The sequence below is a fragment of the Chanodichthys erythropterus genome, chromosome 4 (genome assembly GCF_024489055.1).
Source record: "Chanodichthys erythropterus isolate Z2021 chromosome 4, ASM2448905v1, whole genome shotgun sequence".
NCBI classification, from domain to species: domain Eukaryota; kingdom Metazoa; phylum Chordata; class Actinopteri; order Cypriniformes; family Xenocyprididae; genus Chanodichthys; species Chanodichthys erythropterus.
In genome coordinates, this window is record NC_090224.1 from 9,937,501 (window position 1) to 9,961,374 (window position 23,874).

General features: G+C 38.0%; 1 protein-coding gene and 1 long non-coding RNA gene across 4 annotated transcripts in view; both read right to left on the minus strand.

Moving 5' to 3' along the window:
• The window catches only part of LOC137019035 (uncharacterized), an 85,497-nt gene extending 83,852 nt beyond the window's left edge, over positions 1–1,645 (minus strand). The window contains exons 1-2 of the long non-coding RNA XR_010894957.1: positions 1,624–1,645; positions 1,383–1,423 (exon numbers count right to left, since the gene is read on the minus strand). This is a non-coding gene — a long non-coding RNA (uncharacterized lncRNA). The remainder of the gene's footprint in view (positions 1–1,382; positions 1,424–1,623) is intronic.
• LOC137019033 (SAM and SH3 domain-containing protein 1-like) overlaps positions 1–23,874 on the minus strand; it is a 269,352-nt gene that overhangs the window by 184,389 nt on the left and 61,089 nt on the right. The window lies entirely within an intron of this gene.

Genomic DNA, 23,874 nt, shown 5'->3' on the forward strand with positions numbered 1-23,874 from the left:
AAAAACACATGATCTCTCTTGTAGGGCTGGGTGATGAATAAGAATAAGAATAAGAATAAGAATAAGAATAAGAATATCAATAACAATAAGAATAAGATATATTACAGGACATAAAAGCCCCATATATACAGCCAAATAACTGATATTCACAATTCACTGCTTAATTCTATATTGCTCGCAAAAATCACCCAGTCCTGTTCCCTTAAATGCCATTCTCAACCATTTAACTGCAATACATTCATTAATTTTAACCTTAACAAAGTGCTGTCTGAGCTACTTTAGAAAAATTACACCAATCCAATTTACTTGGTTCAAAGTCTCCCTTTGTGTCCTATCAAAGTGTAATTTGTGAGAACATGTTGAGTGAGCATGTAGAGAAAACAAGATAGGCAGTATCGGCTTTAAAACATCAAATAATGTACATGGTATTACAGAGTGGTCCTGAAATCAATACCACACAGACACCAAAATAGGGCCTTATAATGACCACAGCAATACACTCACATACCACAAACTCATTACAACACCCTTACCACCAATTGAGCAAAGAGCAAAAGCAGTAAAATAAGCTAATGTAACAGTATCTTCAAGGATATTAAAAATAATTAGCAATAAGCTAACTTTGCAGACTTCTCAGTTTTACTTAATTTAGTGTTGATTTTATCTCAGATGTTTGTCCTAAACTACTTAGAAAAACATAATAAAGAAACAAAACATAAATAGAGAGCTAAACAATTGTCTCATTTATGTCTTTTGAAACTCTAGACTAGAACAAATGTACTCCCATTGTCCAACACTATTTTCAGACATCCCCCAGTTCAGGTAAGATAGTTCCTCCAGTAATTATAACATATGACAAAGCTTTTCATAATGAAACTGGGAGAGAAAAACAGTTCATTAAATCTCATTTGTGATTGGCCCTTCCTAATCCCAGTACACTGATTTAACATTAAATGGGTGATCTTTGAAAGACCACTAGCTTATAACATATAGATTTTTTATTAATTTTATTATTGACAGACATTTTTAAACTAATGTACATGAAGAAACCCTATAAAATGTGTCTGTGATTAAGAATTTGATTAAGTAGTATATACTAAAACAAAAATAAGTATTAATAAGAACACAATGCCAACATTGTACTCAATTCATATCTAGCACTATTGTACCAAGTGCTAAGATGACGCCACAAGCTGCCACAGGAACATAGTGCTAATGCAACTGTGCTTATTAGTAAATGTTTGTGTAAAAAAAGCTCATCTAATTACACTAATTTAATAACTTAGCAAGCATTTAAACCATAGTGGCAAAAAATACAGACGACAAGTTCAGTGGGCTGGAACAAGAGTGCAACGCTGCAAAGCTGCTGCCGTCAGACTTACCACCCTGCTGTGAAGATCTGGCAGATATCACACACACTTACCTAAAAAAAGATGAGAGAGGAAAATTATTTGACCACAGGCCAACCATGCAAACACACACACACGGTACATATACATACACATATGTAAAGCGGAAAGGCAGGACCATAATAGTTCATTCTGTTTCATTCTTGTTTATGAATCCTATTATACAGTTGAGCAATGAGATTCCACAACAAAAGTATAGTATTTGCAGACATACTCAAATCTATTAAACTCTCAACATCCTTTTGCTTTCACTGACTGCATGTCAGCGGAAAACACACTTTTATTTCAGCACAATAGCAGGAAGGGACTAATTCCACCGCTAATCCAGACAGAACAGAGGCAAGCGCACAGCAGGCCGGAAGAGAGACGGACTCGCTTATCAGCTACACTATAACCAGAGACAGGACAGCAATCAGGAGGGGAAAAGATAACGGGGAGCACTTTCTTCTCTGTCTATTTCAGAAGCCCAGCCCAGAAAGGGAAGAGAGAAATGGACTATTGTGGAAAATAAAAAGATGTTTTTAGAACTGAAAAAGGGATTTGGACGATTAATGAAAAAATCTTCCTGGTTCTTTCAATGAGATGATTTCGGTGTGTAATAAAAAAAATAAAAAAAAATCACAACCACAAAAACCTAACCCAGTAAGTGCCCTACAAACAAACTGCCATTGCGGCAAGAATAATTTACATCATTGTCACGAATAACATGGAAATTCACAAGTAATTACTTAACTTTTAAATTCAACAATGGTACACACATGATGGCAAATGAAGACACCCAGGCACACAAAATAAAATTTTAAAATTTTAAAATACATTGTTACAGCAGTCTAATGAAGAACCAAAGCAGGAAAAACATGTTAGGGCAAGTGCTTGCTTTGGCTTGCATGGTATCATTTCAATTTGGTGTGTAAATAAGGATGTCAGAACAGATATGGACTGATGATTTAAAATGTCCAGTCAATTTGGTCAAATGTGATCAAAAGCTTAGCAAAGATACTATCTTGCAAGAAATAATCATAAAAAACAGGGAAAAAGGCATTAGGATTTAGGCTAAGTACACGCTTTTCTGGTGTGGTCTGTGCTATACTGTGGTGTGGATGAACGCCTATGAAGACACAGGACTAAAAAGAGGAGACACTGATTAGTTAGTGTTAACGTGTTAATGTGAAGCACATCTAAAGCAGCATGGGGTTACAGCTAGCAAAAACAGTTGAAGAACAGTCTGGGGCTCTGGATCTCTCATTCAGGTATCAATAATTAAGCAGCAGACATGCACTAATGAGGAGGACCTGATGCTATTCAGGAGATAACACTTGAGATACGTGAAGATCTATGACCCTCATATATTTCAGCCATTACAACCAATCCATCTCTTTTCTACCTCTCCATTCTTCTCTGTCACAGTTTTGAATACTCTTTTGTATGCCCAGCCTCTTTTCTCTTTGTTCCATTTCAAATCCGTTCACAAGCTAATTGTAAACTAATGGTCTTTTGCTTATAACTGATCAACCTGTAATATTTTTTATGATCTTTGAGAAATATAATGGGTAAACATAAATCAGCATATTATGAAGAATCTTGTGACACTGAATCAATAACATTAAAGTATATACTGTTTATCATCAATTTTCAGCCCATAAGTTCCATATCAGTGAATCAGTAACCGAAATCCATGCATGATTTGCTGGGAATGAACTGATGATCTCTTCATCCCTTAAGATTTGAGACACTTAAATATGTCTGAAATCAGAAGACAACGCATTAATATGGCTGTTCAAGGAGGAGCTTGACAAGAGCAGTAAAGCTGGTTACCAATATCATACATCAACCTGCCAGCTCTTTTCCTCTCTCCGTCAATATCGTTCTCCTCCTTCTGTCCCCCATCAAGATAGAGCTTAATGATGCTCGTTAATCAGAGTGCAGTCCTGTCTGTAACAAAAGCCAGTTCTTCTTCACAAACGTATTCTGCTACAGAAATGAGCATGATCTCATACATGTATATACTCATAAATAATAACTTAAGAATAGAATGATCATAATCCAATTTCACATTATATGGCTCATTCTAGTTATTTGTCATCTAAAGGCTGGAATACCCTACACAACTTTTGAAATCTGAACAGATTTTAAAACATTTGGCATCATACATTTGCTGACTTTACAGAGAAAAACTGGGCATCACACACTAAATGACTGAGGATCATACACTACCAGACTTTCAAATAATTCCAAACACAACATACTCACACAGAAACTATGCCTCATCGCTAGAAGATGCATTACAGATGAAACAAACATGGATGTGCAGGAGATGACAGTAGTTGTTGTAGGCGCCTCAGGTCAAGCGGCACGTTAACCTATTATTTCTTCCTCTTTTCTGCTATTACAGCACAAAATAAACATGAATGAACTTCAAAAGGTATGTTGAAAGATACAGTACAACTTACTGAAATGAATCCATCTCTAATGTAATCACTTAATCAGAGTTTTAACCGCAGATAGACGTCAATAAAACAGCTTGCAAACTAATGTCACAAAATGTTACATTTACCTCAGGAAAGCCATTCAGTGACCTTAAATTTGAAAAAAGAAATCGAGAGAGGGGTATTTTTAAAAAAATATGCACAATATTACATATTCATATTTTTATTCTTATTAAAAAGTTATTACTACAATTCCCAGACTAAATAAAAACACAGTACCAGTCATTGTAACAGTCAGACTATTGATGACTTTTGATGAGAAAAGAAAACCTGAAGTAGATTGGTCTATTCAGTTGGCTCGAAATTTATTAAAAATACACTTTCAAAAGCTGAAGTGATTTTTAAGTATAACTCAATATTTTTACTAATTGCTAAAGTGGAATAATTGAACAAAGCATACTGATTAATCAGTGTAATAATCAACAATTATAATGGACTCTACAGATTATGGGGAGTTATAAGTGAGTGGTGCACTCAGTTGTTTTACCTGTGCTCAAAAAATTGAGGCTAATTTGTTACGCATGCTCTGTTAATTTACTTTTGTATTGTTATTGTATTTGTATTGCATTTTATTGCAACATAGATACAGCTTCAGTAGAATTTCAGTAGTGTTGGGTCATACACAACGATACATGATTTTCTGTGAAATCGGTAAGCTTCGACTGCCCAAAATGACTGGCAAAAATCTAAGCAAAAGTGTAATGTATTCCACCCTTAATTCAGTCATCTAAATGCTAACATCTTTACTGGGCCATTAATAGTGTAGGATTAATGTGGCTTCACACACTTCCAGATTCAGACAGTAATAATCCAGCAAAATTTGCCAGCAAAACAATCTAGTTAAGCTTATTATAAACAATCAAATCCATGAGACCAAACACCACCCACTATTCAAACCATAATTTAACAGTAACTCATTATTATGACAAAACTGTCTGAACCAATGCTTGGTATAACCAGTCGAAGCTTTTAGGCCCATAATGAATCCTAGCCACAGGACAAAAAAAGAAAGAAAAAAAGTTAAAGGTCACCATTTAGCAGCAAGAAGGTTTTATTTTTGGTTAATTTCTGCAGGGAGGACAGTTAAAACAAACAAACCAAAAGCCTCAGGCTATAGCTTCTGAATTTGCATGGAGTTAGCTTAAAGGGATTGTATCACACACAGTTTCTGCCAATTTCGTGTTTATCTTGAGTACATATAGAGTAACAATGCGTCCTTCATATCTCCGAAAAGTCTTTAGTTTTATCATATTTATAAAAGATAGATACGCTAAACTGAGTCTTTCCGAAAAAAGCCGAGCTCCTGGAGACATGCCTGCCGTCAATGCCGTGGGCGGAGCTAAACAGTCACGAGCGCACGCAGCTTTTGTGTAGAGATCGTCTGCTAGCTGCGACATCATTATAAATAAAAAAGGAATAAAAACATTCATGTGGTTTACATTATATGCACTTGCGTGCCGATTGCCAACAAAACATACATGTGATGCGGTTTTTCTCACCACCCACGATCTGCAAATTCAGCGTTGAACTGGGACTTGTTTACAAAGTATTCGTCACAGAAATCCTGGGAACAAACAAACATACGTGTGCAACCCATTGCTGCCCCGGAAAAACAAACTTCATCCACTGTTCCCTTAATGCTGGGTTCTTTGGGAAGCTGAAAAAGGTAATCTTTCCCTCACAACCAAAAACACACTCCTTCAGTGACAGGAGCTGCGTCTCATTTCGAAGGCTAAGTCCACTTCATCAAGGATGTCATATTTAAGAAAAGTAACCGTAATAAAAGTTGTTGTGAGGTGTAAAATACTTTAATTTCTTTCTTACATTGCAATCTAAAGGCCTGTACACACTGGGATGAATATCGCCAGCGTTTTTCGAGAAGTTTTTTGTGTTCACACCCAAGCGATTTCCACTGGCGATGCGGAGAGTGAATGTGCAAATTCAATCCCTGACAGTATGTGGCGCTTGTGCTTAACGGTAGTGCAAATAAACATATTTATGATATTAATAAAGTTAAAGAAGATAAAAATGCAGATATAAAATGGCATACATATATGAGAGATGGTAGTCAGAAACGGTAGTGCAAATAAACATATGATGATGATGATGATGATGATGATGATAATAATAATCATAATTTTTGGCTAGTAAGGAAAATGTACTACTAGTCATTTCTGAATTCACTCATCATTTGCAAATGTGTCAAAAAGTTAATTTTAGACACTGCATACAGGTATCCAATGAGTGACAGAAGAACATTTTGAAAGACAAATACAGAGAGATAGAGAGAGAAAAAAACAACAACACCACCACCACACATTTTTTTCAGAATAATTTTGAATGAAATGTTTTGCCTCGATTTTATTATTTTTTAAATCGAGAAATCACAATTTTGAATAAAAATGTTAGCAAGCGTTACAATTAGACATGTTGACAATACAGCAATGATAACGTATTAGGAGAAGTAAATGATGCGACTTCATGATGGCGCCGAACCACCTGATTAACCGCTCTCACATGTGACGCTCTATGAACGTAGAACACATCACTATTTTTAAGCAGCTGTTCATTCAGAAATGCGTTATCACATTATTAAAATGAGACGCAGGTAGTGTAATGAGGAAAAAAAAAAAGGCAAAGTTATTAAACGCGAGTTGAGCTTTTTTTTTTTTACTTGACCACTGTTTTGTTAGAATGCCGTTTCATGGGTGAGACCTAAACATGTCCGCCAAACATAAAAACAATAGGACAATATTGAACAACCTGTTTCATATTTCATGTTTGTATGATGGTGACAGGCTGAAAGCTGCTGTTGTTTTCTGTTTTTACAAAGCATTTGCTGTTAATAATAGCCTATTACTGGTGTTATTTATTGCTATTACTTTTTACTTTTTAAAAATATTTAGCATTTTCTATCGAGATTTTATTTTTTTGCCATATCGCCCAGCCCTAGTTCCAACACGATTGTACCTACAATCTGAACAGAGACTTTACAACCTGAAAACATGTTCAAGCAAGTCTTCAGTTGGATCAGCAGTGTGTATGAGAACTTTACTCCCTTTATTCATGTACATTATTTGTTACCAGCTATCACAACAACTTTGCATTTGAATCAAGTCTCATTAGATGACATGCAAAAATTCATCTGGTTCACCGTATTGTCAATGCTACTAGCTGTTCACAATATATTACTTCAGTTATCTGACATAAGAGGAAATAGAGGAAATTGAGGAAAAGGTCTTAATGAATGCTATTATAGAGGGTCTCTGGCTTGACAGAGTCTAGGTGGGTGGTCTCTTGGTCTATAAAGGAAGAAAATCACTGCTCTAAATGAAACTTAAAACATACAGACCCAAACAGACAGTGCACACACACACACACACACACACACACACACACACACACACACACACACACACACACATGTTTGTTTTTGTGAATTGTGGGGACTTTCCATAGACTTCAATGCATTTTACACTGAACAAACTGTACATTCTATCCCCCTACCCTGCCCCTACCCCTAAACCTAACCCTCACAGGAAACTGTGCAAACTTTTACTTTTTCACAAAAACTCATTCTATATGATTTATAAACCCATTTACATTGTGGGGACCGCTGGCTGGTCCCCACGATGTAGGTGAACTCAGGTTTATATTACATCATGGGGACATTTGGTCCCCACAATGTAATATAAACAAAAGCACACACACACACACACACACACACACACACACACACACACACACACACACACACACACACACACACACACACACACACACACACACACACACACAAATAAACAAAAACAACAACAACAAAAAAATCTGTATCTTTGCACAGAACTAGTCTCCTACCAAAAAGAGGGAAAAACGGAAACCTTGAAGAAAAAAGTGATCGAAAAAATGCAAGAGAGATGTCAACATCTATGATAGCAGTCCAAGGTTTCCTGAGAAAAAAAAAGTCAGTAACAGGAACACAGAGGTTATAAATTGTTTTCAGTCCTGATAACTGTGGCATTTTGGCAAGGATATACACACTTTTACCCTCAGGCCCAACAGAAAAAAAAGATCTCTTGAAGTTGAAGACATCAACAAATAAGCACTATTCCCATCTCTCTTTTTTCTTTTTCTTTTTTTTTTTTTTTAGCCATTTGCTATGTGGGCAGCATGTCACACTACAGACTTGTGCCTTAGGCCACTGGAAACTCATCTTCACTAGCTTTCCTGCTTACTCTCAACACATCCATCTTGAGTTTGTGTGAGTGTGTGTGTCTACATGTGTGGGACAGCCTCAGGACATATCACTGCTGGGTGCTCCACATTGTACCCAGGAGCTCAAACGTCTTGAGCTAATCACTAGAGCATCTATTACTATTGCACAGGATAGAGAGACAAGTACTAAAAGTCTTCTACTGACAAAACAACCTATGATAATCATATAAAAATCTGGTTTTGTGAAGGATATCAAATGTTTAGTTATGTTAGTCATTCAAATTGTTAAATCACTGTGTTTAATAAAAACTATGGAGATTATGGAAAAAATAACATTATTCTATTTTGCATTTGATAATCTAGCAACTTGCACTGTTTGCTTCATTTTTAATTTAACAATGTTACTAATTAAAAAAACAGACTGATTTAAGCATCATGCCACTGAATTAAAATATTTTACAAATGATAAATTATACTAATATATTTTATATTACTAGATACAGTATTATATATTTTATACAACATAATAAATAAGTAATTTTAAAAAATTGAATATTAGTTTTGCCATCAAAATTGGCATCATAAGCCACGACAATCCTACCTGACCTAGACAAAAAAGGAACTGAAGGTCTGAATGAGAGACATTCATGTGGAAATCAAAGACAGCAAGGAAGAAGTTCCTGGCAGAAAAACACATATCAACATAAGAGTTTGCATCATTCCATCTGTCCACATCACTAAACAGGAAGTTAGGGATGAAATGTGTCTAAAGGGGACCTCTTTTGTACATCTTCACACATTTCAGTCACAAAAAAACAAACAGGAAGGTTCAAAGATTAAGTAGAGAGAGGAAAACAGAGAGACAAAAAGAGCAAATAAAAGCATGAATAGCAAATGAGTTACTGATAAAAGGCCAGGCTCAGATCAGAAGCACTGATGCACGCTTTCTAGATTATACTCCCTGAGAGGCCAGATCAGTGTGTGTGTGCGCACGCGCGCGTGTGTGTGTGTGTGTGTGTGTGTGAGTTTGTTTATATTACATTGTGGGGACCAAATGACCCACGATGTAATATAAACCTGAGTTCATCTACATCGTGGGGACCAGCCACCAGTCCCCACAATGTAAATTAATTAATAAAAATACTAAATTATGTTTTTGTGAGAAAATAAAGGTGTGCACAGTTTCCTGTGATGGTTAGGTTTAGGGTTAGGGGTAGGGTAGGGGGATAGAAAGTACGGTTTGTACAGTATAAAATGCATTGCGGCCTTTGGAAAGTCCCCACAATTCACAAAAACAAAAAAACGTGTGTGTTAAAAAACTGGCAAACATGAAACGATGCATTGAGTGTGAGTGCATGAGCATCACTACTCCATATCATATTATTTTCCAAAAATTAAACAAACCCTCAGTATTCCATTCACTATTCGTGTTGACCTTTGACCTATTACATAAAGTAAAGAAAAAAAGAATCAAGGCTCTATAACAGAGTGCCTAAGGCAGTTCCTGGCATTTTGCCCTCACACATCTTTCTCTTTTTTCTGCTCTGTTTCTAATTCGCTCTCTTTTCAAAAGGTCAGAAATCTCAGCCTGTCCATAAAGACTACACGTGAAGCAGCAGGTCAGGCCAAAGTCACAGGGATAATTTTAAGGTCAAAAGTTATCTGAGCTGCCAGCAACATGAGAAAGAAAGCCTGCTAAAGACTCGATCTACAGGCAAGTAAACCATCAACACAGCAACACAAGGCCAAATCTGACTAAACCTGTCAGAACCATCTACATCATGTCCAGTACTGGAACTGACTGTGACATTGAATCTACCAAAGGCACAATAAAGAAAGTTTTCTCTATCAACACAATGACTTTAACATTATAACTATACATTAAATACTACAGAATATTAGACTGCAGACTATATACATATACACACACACACACATACACAGTGGGTACGGAAAGAATTCAGACCCCCTTAAATTTTTCACTCTTTGTTATATTGCAGCCATTTGCTAAAATAATTTAAATTATTTTTTTTTTCCTCATTAATGTACACACAGCACCCCATATTGACAGAAAAACACAGAATTGTTGACATTTTTGCAGATTTATTAAAAAAGAAAAACTGAAATATCACATGGTCCTAAGTATTCAGACCCTTTGCTCAGTGTTTAGTAGAAGCACTCTTTTGATCTAATACAGCCATGAGTCTTTATGGGAAAGATGCAACAAGTTTTTCACACCTGGATTTGGGGATCCTCTGCCATTCCTCCTTGCAGATCCTCTCCAGTTCTGTCAGGTTGGATGGTAAATGTTGGTGGACAGCCATTTTTAGGTCTCTCCAGAGATGCTCAATGGGGTTTAAGTCAGGGCTCTGGCTGGGCCATTCAAGAACAGTCAGTTTTTGTGAAGCCATTCCTTTGTTATTTTAGCTGTGTGCTTAGGGTCATTGTCTTGTTGGATGGTAAACCTTCGGCCCAGTCTGAGGTCCTGGGCACTCTGGAGAAGGTTTTTGTCCAGGATATCCCTGTACTTGACCACATTCATCTTTCCCTCGATTGCAACCAGTCGTCCTGTCCCTGCAGCTGAAAAACACCCCCACAGCATGATGCTGCCACCACCATGCTTCACTGTTGGGACTGTATTGGACAGGTGATGAGCAGTGCCTGGTTTTCTCCACACATACCGCTTAGAATTAAGGCCAAAAAGTTCTATCTTGGTCTCAACAGACCAGAGAATCTTATTTCTCACCATCTTGGAGTCATTCAGGTGTTTTTTAGCAAACTCCATGCGGGCTTTCATGTGTCTTGCACTGAGGAGATGCTTTCGTCGGGCCAGTCTGCCATAAAGCCCTGACTGGTGGAGGGCTGCAGTGATGGTTGACTTTCTACAACTTTCTCCCATCTCACGACTGCATCTCTGGAGCTCAGCCACAGTGATCTTTGGGTTCTTCTTTACCTCTCTCACCAAGGCTCTTCTCCCCCGATAGCTCAGTTTGGCCGGATGGCCAGCTCTAGGAAGGGTTCTGGTCATCCCAATCATCTTCCATTTAAGGATTATGGAGGCCACTGTGCTCTTAGGAACCTTAAGTGCAGCAGAATTTTTTTTTTAACCTTGGCCAGATCTGTGCCTTGCCACAATCTCTGAGCTCTTCAGGCAGTTCCTTTGACCTCATGATTCTCATTTGCTCTGACATGCACTGTGAGCTGTAAGGTCTTATCAAAGACTATAGAATAACACAAGACGTGTCACTCGTATTGTTTTGAATGGGAGAAAGTGTAACGCGCAATATGGCGGAATAAGTCCCACCTTCTAAATAAGAGCCAATCGCCGACTGGTAAAGTCATCGCGTCACTTCAGCGGCCGTTAGAATTGCCGGTTTCTATAGAAACAGTCAGGCGCTCGCCTCTGAAGAGACGCGCATTTAGGTCTGCGCATGCGCATTAGCTTGATCCAGCCTGAAAAATACAGTTTTTTTTGTCATGATTCAAGCGTTTAGAAACTAAATTTATGAGCCAGTTGTTGTTAGATTTCATTGGTGATTTCAAATATAAAATTTAATCGAAAGGTTGGCGAACAGTTTTGGAGAATTTGATGTTTCCCCATTCAAAGAGATAGGGCATGATGCCCAGGATGCCCTAGAGGCGTTTCAAGGATGGCCGCCGAGTGAAATGACTTGTCTTAAAGGGGGGGTTACATGTTTTTTTTCTAGGCTTGATTGTGTTTTTGGGGCCCAGTTTAACATGTCTTAATGCTTCGTTTTTTTTTTAATGCTGTATTTTTCATATATTTTATCTTAATTCTACACCTCTGTTTCCACTGTCATATGAACGACTCGTTTGACTTCCTGCTTCTATGAAGCCACTCCCTCCGACATACGCAATGTGCTCAGATTGGTCAGCAGGTTGGTTACTGGCCCAGTCTGTCGTGATTCGCTGAAGCGTCCGGAAACGCCACGCCCCTTACCATTCGTAATTACGCACTTAGGTGGAAAGTAAATAATAGCGCCTACATTACTGTATCAAATTGAGCCGAATCAGACCCAGATGAAGAGGAAAAAGTAGAACCTCTGCAATCGCGGCTTTTGAAGGATGTTTATGAATGGTATTTCATTTAGTATTTGTGTCAAAGTGTTTAGATAAGCTGTCACTGCTGTTTGTTAGCTTTCAATATACAGTTTTATCCTGATTAAAGCTTTCCTGTAGTAAATAAATGCCATTTTTGTAAAGGTAGCGTTTAATTTATAGCATGAACAACTGTTTGTCTATGAACATAGAAGTTTGTTGGTGTTTGTTGCACTAGAATTTAGCTAATTGGCTAGCAAAAACGAGTTGCTCTTCGTATACGTCCTAGGTGCATTAAAAATAGCAACAGAACTACAACATTACGTTTAAAAGACAAACAATAAAACGTACTTACAGTTTGGGGCTGATAAACAGCAGCTTCTGCTTTTAAAGTGGGAACTGCTTCATCTTTCAGTAAAAGTCTTTGTGTAAATCCAGCATTAAACTTGTGTAGATTCAGGAAACTGTCTTCACCACCGCATCCAGTGTAGAAAATATCACAGATAATAATGGGTTCTATATCTTTTGATGCGTCGTGTCGCGTCGCGCAGCTCGCGTTCGGTGTAAACAACTCTTACGCTTTCATTATGCTACGCCACATGGCCTCGCCCACTTTGTTGCGTGTTCCCGGGGGCAGTGTTTATGTTAATAGCAAGGGTTTATGATGTCAACAACCCGGGAAGAAGCTCGTTGTAGTCCAAACCACCCGTTTTTGTAGGCAATAAAATGCCATAACTTTAAAAGACAATATCTCTGTGTGCATTGAACTTTCAGCGCTGTAACTTTGCAGATACTGTTTATGCTCAAGCAGTATCATTACACACTAACTAAAGTTAAAAAAGTGAAATCGCATGCAACCCCCCCCCCCCCTTTAAAGGGACTTTGGTCTTATATAGACAGGTGTGTGGCTTTCTTAATCAAGTCCAATCAGTATAATCAAACACAGCTGGACTCAAATGAAGGTGTAGAACCATCTCAAGGATGATCAGAAGAAATGGACAGCACCTGAATTAAATATATGAGTGTCACAGCAAAGGGTCTGAATACTTAGGACCATGTGATATTTCAGTTTTATATATATATATATATATACACACATACACACACACACACACACACACACACACATACACATACACATATGAGGCATATTATGACCACCTTCATAAAATTGTGTTGGTCCTCCTGAAGATGCTGCCAAAACAACCCTGACCCGTAAAGGCATGGACTACACTAGACCACTGAAGGTGTGCTGTTAGATGTTAGCAGCAAATCCTTTAAGTCCTGTAAGTTGCGAGGTGGGGCCTCCATGTATCGGACTTGTTTGTGCAGCACATCCCACAGATGCTCAATTGGATTGAGATCTGGGGAATTTGGAGGCCAAGTCAACACCTCAAACTCGTTGTTGTGCTCCTCAAACCGTTCCTGAACCATTTTTACTTTGTGGCAGGGTGCATTATCCTGCTGAAAGAGGCCACAGCCGCCAGGGAATACTGTTTCCATGAAAGGGTGTACATGGTCTACAACAATGCTTAGGTAGGTGGTACATGTCAAAGTAACATCCACATGGATGGCAGGACCCAAGGTTTCCAAGCAGAACATTGCCCAAAGCATCATACTGCCTCTGCTGGCTTACCTTCTTCCCATAGTGCATCCTGGTGCCATGTGTTCCCCAGGTAAGTGAAACACACACCCGGCCATCCACGTGATGTAAAAGAAAACTTCTTCCACTGCTCCGTAGTCCAGTTCTGATGTTCACGTGCCCACTGTTGGTGCTTTCGGCATGGGCACCCTGACTGGTCTGTGGCTATGCAGTCCCATACACAACAAATTGCGATGCACGTTGTATTCTGAATTTCTATCAGAACCAGCATTAACGTCTTGAACAATCTGAGCTACAGTAGCTCATCTGTTGGATCGGACCACACGGGCCAGCCTTTGCTTAACACAGGCATGAGCAATGACCCTGTCACCAGTTCACTACTGTTCGTTCCTTGGACCACTTTTGATAGATACTGACCACTGTAGACTGGGAACACCCCACAAGAGCTGCAGTTTTGGAGTCTTCTCCAAGAGGTTAGTCTTCTAGCCATCACAATTTGGCCCTTGTCAAAGGTCAAATCCTTACACTTGCCCATTTTTCCTGCTTCTAACACATCAACTTTGAGGACAAAATGCTCACTTGCTGTCAAATATTGTATATTCCAACCACTAACAGGTGTCGTGTTGATGAGATAATCAGTGTTATTCACTTCGCCTGTCAGTGGTCATAATGTTATGCCTGATCGGTGTATATAGTCTGCAGTCAAATAAAGATTGCTGAAACAAATACAATCAACAAATACAATCTTTATATTGCTGACCTGAGCAATAGGTGGTGGTATTATTATTGTTACAAAACTGACCCTGAACTGAGGGCTGATGTGTTAAGCCTTGGTGGTCAAAACACACAGCAAAGTGGAGCAACAAAAGTGACACAAAAGGTTATTGTACACAAAGAAGAGATTCACTTTACTGGCTGTTGTATACTAGCTAAAAAAAAAGCATCAAACTCAAAAGGCTATTACTTTATGTATAAGGATTCTCAGCACATCAAAAACACAAACACAACTGAGGTACCACATACACCAAGCACTACTGTTTTTAATCACACTAAATCTTAAAACATGATTCATACTTGAGTGAATTTGTTCCGAGATGCGCATCATTAACCTCAGATCATCAACCCATAGAGCACAAAATTAGCCTGCCATTATAACACCATCACTTCACAGCCTCACAGATCACAGGTCAGTCAATGTCTTCCCTCTTAATGCTCCTGAACTCCATCTGAACTGATCCAGGCCTCATTAACTCAATTAAGACAGTAATTACTGCTCTAAGATCAGCTGCATAATTACCTGATTGTTTGATTGGTAAATCTTTATTTTGGTGCAGCTGTCCGAGTGTTGCAGCTAAATTAAGATCTTCTCCACAATAAATAAATAAGGACCGTCAACAACTCTAAGGAGTGCATTATTTTAATACCTTTTCATGTCAAAAAGAACGACAACGATCCTCTCCTCAAATCTTAACAGCCATCTACAAAAGCAGATGAAGTCTCTTTTCTCAGAGATGGATAAGAGAGTAAAAAAGCTAATTATGGATTACTTCAATATCTTCCAAAGTTAGAAACTGCCTCAGGCTGTAAGTCAGAAATTTCCCGGTTCACTGAAATTAATGAAAGAGATAATTTGATATGATTCAGCATACTGACAAATCAGCAACACACACAAACAGAACAAAAAAGTAAGATTATTAGACATCAAGAAACACACAGGACAAATAGGATGTTTTAAGGCAATACATTTAGACAGATCTATACTTGAAAAAATGGTTGTCAACAAATATTTTTCATAATATTAAAATATTTACTATTTCTCAGTCTTGTTGAAGCTAAAACAAGCACAATGTATTTTTAGAGCTCACCCCTTCACAGTCAGATATAAAATCGCATCTGCCATGACCGACATTTGAATTGCTTGATTTTACTCATGCAGTGCAACAAGAAACAGCTAGAGATTTTTGAGAGCTCTTAAGCAAACAAGTAACATGAAAACGTACACAAGCATGTCAAATACTGCAGCAGATTACATATTATGTTACCACTCAAGATGGCCCTGCTGACAAGCTGAACACTTCTGTTCTGAAGAGATGACAATCATCCACAACAGTCATCCATTTATTTACAAGATCAGAAGTTAACCACATATACACACAAAAGCCACATATTCTGGTCCATGGCTGAATCAAGATTATTCCTGCACCTTTTGTCTGTGACAGATCAGTGAGTTTGATCTATTGCATCAAATTTATTATCAGATCACTTGTTTGCCTGCTAATTTACTCAAACATTCTAAAAGAGTTATTTCTGTGATCAGATGAGTTTAAGATGGTGTAGGAGTCGGAAGCAAAGAAAATGATATTGTGCCGTTCACACTTGAACACTTCTGAACTTTATAACGGACTCTCCATTAATTTACTCTAAACTAAGCCGAACAGTTTCACAGCACTTTCTGCATGACTGCATGGTACGTGCCATTTCTGAAATCTCAACTCTTAGTGCAGACCCACCCTATGATATTTTTTCTTCTGAATTTTTCTTCTCTCTTTTCACTGGGTTATATTTCTGACTGCAGTTACTGGGAATTAAAAGAACATGTCATGAGAACATGACTTATTTCACCCACATGTTCTTTGAAACTCTGAAATATTCATGGCAGAATTTCCAAGGTGTCAAAAACAATGATATAGTGACCTTGGCCGAAAAGCAAGATTTTTAATCAATAACTTGAATTTCAGTCTGTTGTGCTTATATACACTTTGTTGTAAATAGTTTTGGGACACCTGCCTTTATGCGCACATTAACTTTAATGACATCCTATTCTTAATCCGTAAGGTTTAATATGGAGTTGGCGCACCCTTTGCAGCTCTAACAGCCTCAACTCTTCTGGGAAGGCTTTCCACAAGGTTTAGGAGTGTGTTTATGGGAATTTTTGACCATTCTTCTAGAAGCAGATTTGTGAGGTCAGGCAGTGATGTTGGATGAGAATGCCTGGCTCACAGTCTCCGCTCTAATTCATCCCAAAGGTGTTCTATCATGTTGAGGTCAGGACTCTGTGCAGGCCAGTCAAGTTCCTCCACACCAAACTCGCTCATCCATGTCTTTATGGACTTTGCTTTGTGCACTGGTGCGCAGTCATGTTGGAACAGGTAGGGGCCATCCCCAAACTGTTCCCACAAAGTTGGGAGCATGAAATTGTCCAAAATGTCTTGGTATGCTGAAGCATTAAGAGTTCCTTTCACTGGAACTAAGGGGCTAAGCCCAAACCTTGAAAAATAACCCCACACCATAATCCCCCCTCCACCAAACTTTACACTTGGCACAATGCAGTCAGGCAAGTACCGTTCTCCTGGAAACCGCCAAACCCAGACTCTTCCATTGGATCGCCATACAGAGAAGTGTGATGCGTCACACCAGAGAACACGTCTCCACTGCTCTGGAGTCCAGCGACGGCGTGCTTTACACCACTGCATCCAACGCTTTGATTGCACTTTGTGATGTAAGGCTTGGATGCAGCTGCTCGGCCATGGAAACCCATTCCAGGAAGCTCTCTACGCACTATTCTTGAGCTAATCTGGAGGCCACATGAAGTTTGGAGGTCTGTAGCTATTGACTCTGCAGAAAGTTGGCGACTCTTGCGCACTGTGTGTCTCAGCATGCGCTGAACCCGCTCTGTGATTTTATGTGGCCTACCACTTTGTGGCTGAGTTGCTTTTGTTCCCAATTGCTTCCACTTTGTTATGATACCGCTAACAGTTGACCAAGGAATATTTAGTAGTGAGGAAATTTCATGAATGGACTTATTGCACAGATGGCAACCTATCACAGTAGTGATCGACCGATGTATCTGTTTACCGATATTTTTCCCGATATTTAAGCATTTTTACATAATCGGGTATTGGTTTTGTAATACCGGATTCGCCGATTTACGGCGCCATCTTGTGGCCTTTTTGAGATTTCCGCCATTGCAGCCCGGGCGTCTGAGGAGATCAGTCAACAACAACTCAGTGCACAGGTAAAGTATATGTGCTACTTGGTTTGCTTTAATTAATCAACTTTATTTAACATAACAGACATGCACAAATGAGATCTGAGACATAAATTCCTGATATAGTTAATTTATGCAGCTTGTTTCTAAACAATTGAGACGAACTCATTGAGTCACGTAGTGTAATTCGTCATGTCCTGCCCCAATAAAGACGTAACTTTACATGAATTAAATAAAACAGACATGAATGAGTGCATGTTGAAAATAAAAGCGCTGAATTTAATTCTCTATCTGTTGTATTTGCTCACCATTAGTCTAGAGGAAAAAGTTTGTTCATATTGCTTAGCAACTGACGCAATCGCGGTTGATTAAGTTATGGTCAAACAGCACTTTGTCAGTTGGCATTTCATGATTTAACGTTAAATTAAATTTAGATCATAAAATGCCAACTGACAAGTGCTGTTTAACTTTATATAGTCTCGGAAAAAAAAGTTTGTTTATATTGCTCAGCACCTGAATGGGTTGATGATCAGGAAGCATGGCATGGCCACTGCATCATCAAGCATGGCCACTGCATGAAATTTTTTTTTTTGTATGCAAGGAGGGAGTGATTATTATAAATAAAATGGTTTGTTCAGCTCATTTGTGTTGTAATAATTGTCAAAAACAGAAGTATAACAGTAAATAAATATCGGTTCTGCATATCGGTTATCAGGTACATAAACATTCAAATAATCGGTATCGGTTATATAAAAATAAATATCGATCACTATATCAAAGTACCATGCTTGAATTCACTGAGCTCCTGAGAGCGACTCATTCTTTCATAAATGTTTGTAGAAGCAATCTGCATGCCTAGGTGCTTGATTTTATACATCTGTGGCCATGGAAGTGATTGGAACACCTGAATTCAATGATTTGGAGGAGTGTCCCAATACTTTTGGCAATATAGTGTATATCATATGGCTTCAGAAGACTTGTAAGTGTAAGTGTAAGAGCACAAGACTTCTAAATTGAAATACCTTTTCAGTGTATGGAATAGAACAGCTCAGACATTTTTCAAAATTTCTTATGTTTCACAGATGAAAAAAGAAGGTGAGCAAATAATGGCAATTTTCATTTTTTATATGAACTATGCCCCCAAATACAATGAAAAAGATGTATGAAATACGCTACTGTTCAAAATTTTAGGGTCAGTAAGTTTTCTTTTCTTGAAAGAAAGTAATAATTTCATTCAGCAAGGATGCATTAAATTGATTTCTAAAGAATTCTAAAGAATCATGTGACACTGAAAACTGGAATCCAGGCGCTGGAGTAATGCAGCTTTATTATTTTAAAATGTAATACTTCACAACATTACTGAAAAAAGACATTGTGCAACCACTGATAGTCATGGATTGAACAAATATAATGGTCAGAGATGGAGAAAGATAGATGAAGCTCAAAGGCAATAAATATGTCTAGACATGAAGTGTCCTTTGCACTAATTGGAGATTAACAGAGACAACAGATGTGTTGACTGTCTCCACATGAGGCACAGTGTAGTCCAGCACATTAATGCTGCAGCCAAGGCATTTAATGAGATAACAAAGCATGCACATACACAAATAAATCACACCTTTGTGCATATAATGACAGATAATGAGCTGCACGCTGTTGTGTTGTGTTTCACTATCTACTGTACATCAGCAACGTGTGATGATTTTTGAGGCACTGCCTCCCTTGCTTCTTTGGACAAAACACCCCTGCTATATAAAATACAATGATTTCTGGGAAATCATGGGTTTGTATAAAGAGGTTCACTCACTAATGAGCCCCCAGTCTGCCACGGTCATATCAAATGCCCCCAGACAAGAGATTATACTCCAGTTTCTTCAAAAGTGCACAGCTGAATTTCCATCACAGCTGTTCACTATGGAGCACTATTCTTAACTCTAGCCAATTTAAACAGACACATTAGCATATCAGTCTGCTGGGATCAATAGTTTTCCAGCAAAACAGACTAACTACAGATGTACTTACTGTGATGGAGCTTTTAAAGAGGATCTAGAGATCTAGTAGTCATTCAGACAGGTCTGAATCGTTAACAGGGTGAGAATGAGCGACTGAAGTCTTTGAAATTTGACTGGTGTCTCGGTTTTGCAGGCGGCTGATGTCTCACTGTTGGACAGTTTAGACAGCTAATCATCTGGACTGGGAATAAGAGAGAAGACTTCATGACCAACATTAAACACAAGCTCATTATGCATGGTTTAGACATGTGCACAGTAATTGTGTGTTATGTTCTGCATACACAGAGCCTCTCTTATCGCAGTTTGGCTTCCATGAGTCGTACACAACACGCTCAGTACCACACATTCACACAGGCTGTCTTTTCTCCCCAAAGCATCTGATCAGTGGGGTGAATCGGTTAATGTGATGCAGACACACTTGTTCAGTTTCTCTCAAACTCTTTGAATGAGTAAAGCAGAGCTGCAGTTTTCCTGCAATTCATAATATCTTTTGTTAACAAAATCTCCTTTCCTCTCTAAAGCTCTCATTTAATCAAACACCCATAGCCTGTGATATAATCCCAATATGAACTCTGTAAGAAATTGTAGTCTGCCTCGACCCAGATTCCATTCCCAAGTATATTTTAGAATCAGCTCATCCCCAAAATGGCTTAATTATCATAGAGAAGAAGAAAGTCAACTGGTATATTGTTTGTGTACCATTTGGTTGATCAAATCCTGAGCAAATGGTAATCAATTGTAGAATGGGAATGGGTGTGGGACACAGGGAACCATCTCAGACAATGAGGTGTCACAACTTATTAACATACAGACCACAGCTGGTAAAACATGAGAAACTACATTTACATGAAGAGAGGTAAACTGTGACAGGATAAAAGGTTTGAGATTTAGATGTTCTGGGTTCATTCTGACTCTGATGAACCCAAGGTGCTACGTGTACTTTGTCACTGCTACGCTGCAATAAACTTCTTCATCGAGATCTTCTAAGTCCTCATCATTTTTCATACAACTCTCTATCACCCTTTACACACAAACACAAATCTGTCTAACCTACTTTAACATAGTGTCAAAATTGTGCCTTTTTAAAGCTGAACAAGTTCTTTGTGCCACTATCGACAACAATTGCAAACATAAAAATAAAAAAAATTCACGATTTAGTTCAGCACAGATATTTCTATATTCTTTCAAATTTGTTCAGCTGTCTAATTTGCCTTGCTAAGATTCAACATCTCATATTCTCAAACTTTCACTCACCTCTAATAGGATGTGCATTGCTATTCAATACAGCAGCGCACAAATCTGCATAACCAATTCATGGAACACCTGATGACATCTCCCTAATCAACCATTTCAATTTCAGAAAAGACAGAGGAAGAGAAAAAGACAGACAGGCAGACAGCCAACAATTACTATGACAAAACAGGAGATTTTTAATAAACCTGCTCCTTCTACTCAAAAACATGAACTGCATAACAATGATCCATAACCCCGACATTTAAATACACTCAAGCCAGGGAATCATTAGCCCACACTAGGTGATTGACAAATGAAAGAGGTGCGATAAAATAAATATTTCAGAATTTTATAAATATAATACAATTATTTAAAATATGATAGGTTGATGATTTGCACATCTGGAGGCACTGAGGCATAATCAGACTCTTTATATTTTCAGACTGAGCTCGCAGCTTAGAACAAAAATCAAGTTCTATGGTTGAGAACCGCTGCCCTAGATTACGTCCAGAGAAATGTATAGTCTAACATATGAAGAGACAGCATGACAAAGAGGCACCTGCTTCTTATGTCTTGTCCTGGCACTCTTGGAGGTTCTCTCAGAAGCAGATGGCAATCTTCCTGTTTGTGATACCTGGAGTAAACAAACCTTCTGTAGCTGCACAGCAAGCAGTGAAAGAGCACACACACAAACAGAAACTAAACATCCAAAGAACTGAAGCTTTTGAATATGAAATACCACCACACCAGTGTTAATTTCGTTAACGAAAACTATGACAAAAAATGTTCATTGACAACCTTTTTTTCCATGACTAAGACTAGACGATGAGAGACGACACCAATATCATTTAACGATAACGTGACTAAAACAGCATATGCAATATCGTTGACGAAAAATGATGAGACTGAAATGTGGCTAAAAGACTAAAAACTTTACCAATATCACTCTTTTGAAATCACTTTTTGTTTTTGTCAAATAAAGGAGTTACTTTACAGAATGTTTTTTACAAGCGTCCATGCTTACGGTTGCCAGATTTCCAGAATTTAAACCCAGAATCAGAGCTTTTCTGTTAATAGAACATGTTCTACTTAAAGGATTAATAGGATTTTTAATAAACTTTTCCTGATAATTTACTCACCCCCATGTCATCCAAGATGTTCATGTCTTTCTTTCGTCAGTTGAAAAGAAATGAGGGTTTTAGATGAAAACATTCCAGGATTATTCTCCTTATAGTGGACTTAAATGGCCTCCAGACGGTTGAAGGTCAAAATGACAGTTTCAGTGCAGCTTCAAAGGGCTTTAAACGATACCAGATGAGGAATAAGGGTCTTATCTAGCGAAACAATTGGTCATTTTCGAAAAAAAATACAACTGTATATGCTTTATAAACACAAATGATCGCCTTGAACGTACTTCCGCTTTCTGCATTCTTCAAAATGCTTACGCTGTACGTCCTACACCTTCCCTATTCTACTTACAGAAAAAAACGAAACTGGCGCTGCATTCGTTCCGTAAATTGATTTTTTTTTTTTTTTTTTTTAAAAAAATGTTAACAATAGAAACTGGGTTTCTGTGGTATTCATATATTAAATTAGCCACAAATCATTTTTTTCAGAAGTTTCAATAACTTATGTTTAATTTAACTTTGTTCATTTAGCAACAATTATTAAACAAGGGGAAACATATTTATTCATTTTTTTAATATAAATATATTATATATTTAAACATATATAACATAGATATTAAAATAAAAGTTTACTTCTAGATATTTGTGTTTTTAGCCATTTAATGTAGTTAAGAGTTTGGTTATTTTAATATATTAAAATATATATAATTTATTAATTAAAAAAAAATTGTCATCTTCAGACCCTCATGGAAGTTTGCTGAGTTACCCTATAGTGGGCCCCAGATTCCTGGTTGAGAACCACTGTTATACAGTAGTGGCAGGATATATCAGATCGTAATAGTAATACTGGAGCCAAAAGTTGGAAATTACATAAGGTTTCTATTTCATAACAACTTACAGAGCCAACACACTAAATCTTATTTACTTTCATCTGGAGGTGGAAGAAAATGAGAACAACTATTTCTAAAGGCTCAGTAAGAACATAAAGCTTCTTTAGTGTGGTCAGTTTGATGCATTGATGGCATACTCATGGGTCTATGTTGTAGATGCCCTGTTATTACTCAGCAAGACTGAGAAAAGACAGCAGGGCCTTGCTCATCATAGACTACATAATTGAATACCGATCACAATTAATCACTTGAAGGACGGAGACAACTTTAAACATGAGTGGTTGCAAGGGCCGTGTGAGTGTTTGGAAGGGCTGTAAAGCTAATTTAATGCAAGGCTGTGCTGAGTTCTTGAAGTACATGCTAAAGTATTATATTAGCTGCTGTCACGATGACAGATAGCTTTAAAAGTGTGGCCCTTGCTTACTGCACTCAGGGTTGTTGATGGGGTAAGGGCCAATGTGATTTACACATTACGCGAAACACCAGGCTGGGACTAATTGAACCTATGTACCTGTAGAGCAAGAAGAGAAAACAAATCAAATGGAAGAGAGACAAGTTGACTTTCGGTTGAAAAAGTTACAAGACTAATTAATGAATTTCCCATTTCTTCTGCAATCTACTTCTGTTTTAACATGGACATTGACACTGGATGCTTGGTGATGGTGGGAATGAGGTAATGAGATTCCCCTGTCTGAAATGTACTGCATATCTCCATTTATTCCCTTTGGGACAGGCCCAACTCCTGCTGCTGCCTTACCTAGTCATGCTTCACAGAGAGCACCTACAGAATCTTAATAACAAAAGGCTATTGTATTGTGATGGGACAACAGTACTGTCTGCAGCTAGACTTAA